At 36.9% G+C, this 3,357-nt stretch overlaps 1 pseudogene; it reads left to right on the plus strand.

Moving 5' to 3' along the window:
- The first annotated feature begins 1,156 nt into the window (after nt 1-1,156).
- Nucleotides 1,157-1,249, plus strand: LOC130890315 (small nucleolar RNA SNORA70; annotated as a pseudogene).
- The last annotated feature ends 2,108 nt before the right edge of the window (nt 1,250-3,357 follow it).

The following is a 3,357-nucleotide window of genomic DNA, read 5'->3' on the forward strand; positions in this document are numbered from 1 at the left end:
GCTCTATTCCACAGTGCTTTGGAGAACACAGTGAGAAAGTTAATTGAAATCGCATTGTTACTAGTCAGTCTTGCCTGTTTTTAAAATCACTTATTGTTTAAAAATATGCATAGAATACATGTTAATCAAGCCATTCTCCACTTCCCCACTTCAGTTCATCCCTTATCTTCCCCAATGTGGCTACCTCACAACTTCAATATATGTGCTCTTTATAAATTTCATTGAGGAGTCTCCTTAATGCCATCTGTATGTGCTTGGGTATAGGACCATCTACTGAAGCACAGGTAAACCCTTTTATGCCACATCCCTTAACAAAGCTGACTTTCATTCTGTATCACCCATCAATTACCAATAACTTCTCAGTCTAGAGGTGGAACTACAGAGGCCACTCCCTCATGTTGCGGTTTTGGCTGATTTGGTTTTGTGTAGGTCTTTTTTCATGAGTGTAATAGCAAGTTATTCTCCACTAAATATTTTATTGCTGGCAATATTCACTATCTCTGGCTCAATCTCTCTATCCCCTCTTCCAGAATGATCCAGAGCCTACGGAAAGGAAAAATATTTACTGTTTACCAATTATGTGGGTAACACAGTGTCTGGAATGTGAAACAAACTTAAAAAAAAAAATAAAAGTAAAAAATAATAAAAATAAAACAAGAAAATAACTCAATTATAATGTGGGCCAAGGAACTACACAGAAAGTACATCAAGGACTTTAAATGGCCAATAAATATTTTTTAAACTGTTTAATATCCTTTACCACCAGAGAAATGCAAATTAGAAGTATGTTGAAATTTCACCCTGTCCCAATCCAAATAGCTAAGACAAAATTAAGAAAAAGAAAAAGGAATGACTATGAACAATTTAGTGGATTTAAGCAAAAAGGAACATTTGCTCAGTGTTGGTGGGAATGCAAAATTGTACCAGCCTCTATGGAAACTGGTGTAGATCTTCATCAAGCAGCAAAATAAGCTCTACCATATGATGTTGTTGTATGGATTTGTGAAAATTATTTCCACACTTCGTGGTATATTTATTAGGTGAAAATGCAAGCTTAGTTCATGGTATGAGTACAAGAAGTGTAAGAGTATGGGCAGAGGTCCTTGTGAAAGAGAGGTCCTCAAAAGTGTAATGTTGTTAGACATATTTAAAATTATTGGCAGCGCAATGGTTGCATACAGCAGCCTCCTTGGTAGTGTATGCAGCCTGTTACCTGTATGGGTTGCCGTAAGGGACCTTGGAGACAATTTTCTGGCACTTATTCAAGTCTTTGATCTCAATGCTGTCTCCAATGTAGGATCCAGACAGGCATGCGTGGTGCCTTTGGGAAGCCCCAGGGCACAGTGGCCAGGGTTCACATTGGCCAGGTCATCATGTCCATCCGCACTAAGCTGCAGAATAAGGAACATGTGATTGAGGCTCTTTGTAGAGCCAAGTTCAAATTCCCTGGCCGCCAGAAGATCCACATCTCAAAGAAATGGGGCTTTACTAAGTTTAATGCAGATGAATTTGAAGACATGGTTGCTGAGAAGAGACTCATTCCTGATGGCTGTGGGGTCAAATATATTCCTAATCGTGGTCCCCTGGACAAGTGGAGAGCCCTACACTCCTGAGGGTTTTCACGGTGTTCTCCTGTACTCTACCAAATCATGTTCAGTAATAAATCTCACATCCAGTCTGAAAAAAAATTATTGGTAGCACATAGTGCTAGTACTTATTACTTTATTTGATGCAAAATAACATAAGTGGAATGAAATAATACTTGAAAAAAGCAGGCCAACATATTTATAGACATCATATAAATGCAGTATCAGCATAGAAATAAATAAAATGTACTAGAAATACCTCAGTGCTTTCATGTTTTTAGCGTAGATTTGCCCTGACTCTCGAACTTAAGTCAATCCCAGTCATATACTGCCAATAATAGGGCAAAATCTTTAAATACCGTTTTTAGTGCTGGTATTTTTAGAATTGCTTTGTACTAAATAACATCATTGATAGAGTTACCATTATTGAAGTTTGGTAGTTTTGTAAAGAGAAGCATAAAGGGATGGGGGCTTATACTTCCATTCTGTTTTTGTCTGGATGCTCAGAGACATTTTGGGGATCTATCACCCAAAAGCCCACCACCCAATGTGAAAATTAATGTTGTCCTGACAGAATTAACTAGGAGAGAAGATGCTAGACATGCCTGAAAGGGATGTCTAGATTTGGCCCATAAAATTAGGAAAACTCACCTGAATTGTGGTTGGTACCATTTCCTAGGCAGAGGTACTGGCCTAAATCCAAAAGAGAAAGCAGGGTGAGGTCTGAACCTAACCATTCATCTATTCCCCCTTTTTTGCATACAATGTAACCAACTAGAAGGGGTAGTGAAGTTACTGTTTCTCTACCTGGATGAATTTTAACCTAGTACTTTGAGCAAAAATAAATCCTTTCTTCCTGAAGCTGCTTTGGTCAGACATTTTGTTCCAACTGTGATTGAACTATTTTACCAGATGTGTTCACTGGGCCATGATATTTACAATCAGGACTTGAAATAAATCTCTTTCATTATGTAGCTACTTTCCTGGAGCATTTCATTACTGTAAGAATAATAATTTATATAAATACTCATAACAGATAGAGCTCTATCTTGGATTATTGTTATAACTAGGAAGATGGATCTGAAGATTATATAATTAGTGTGAAATTTAAATTTTCTTGATTTAAGCTCTTGAAAATTGAATTTATTCATTGTGATTTAGTTTAGAAGTTTATTTTTATTTTTTAAATTTTATTTATTTTTATGTGTATGGCTGTTTTGCCTACCTGTAGGTCTGTGCACCACACGTGTATCTGGTACCATAGAAATCAGAAAAGCTTGTGGGCTTCTAGATATAGACAGTTGGGAGCTCTCATTTGGGTGCTAGAAATCAAAATGAGGACCCCCTAAAAGAGAAGTAAACACTCTTAACCTCTGATCCATCTTCCAGCTCCTGGGATGTTTATTTTATAAGTGGTATACTAATATAATCCTCACGGTCTGAAGAGCTGCATCTGGTATTTGTTGTTTGATGACCCCAAGATTCTAATTGGTCAAGACTGGTTTACTGGTATTGTCTATTGTTTGTGCTCAATGAGTCGGGAATATTTTTGTCATCCAAAGACCTTGATATGGGGGGAAGGCCTGATTCTGAGGTAGAGCCACGATTGTCAATTGCATGTTTTATGTAAAAGTGATCTGTAATTATTTTTGATGTTCTTTTAGATTCGTAGTGTGCAACTAAGTATAAATATCATAGTATTTAGTGTGAACATGTGTACTTTGTCACGATTTACTAAAAGTACCTTTTTTTGGATTGGATTTCTATTTGT

This window comes from Chionomys nivalis, chromosome 18, assembly GCF_950005125.1.
Source record: "Chionomys nivalis chromosome 18, mChiNiv1.1, whole genome shotgun sequence".
NCBI lineage: Eukaryota > Metazoa > Chordata > Mammalia > Rodentia > Cricetidae > Chionomys > Chionomys nivalis.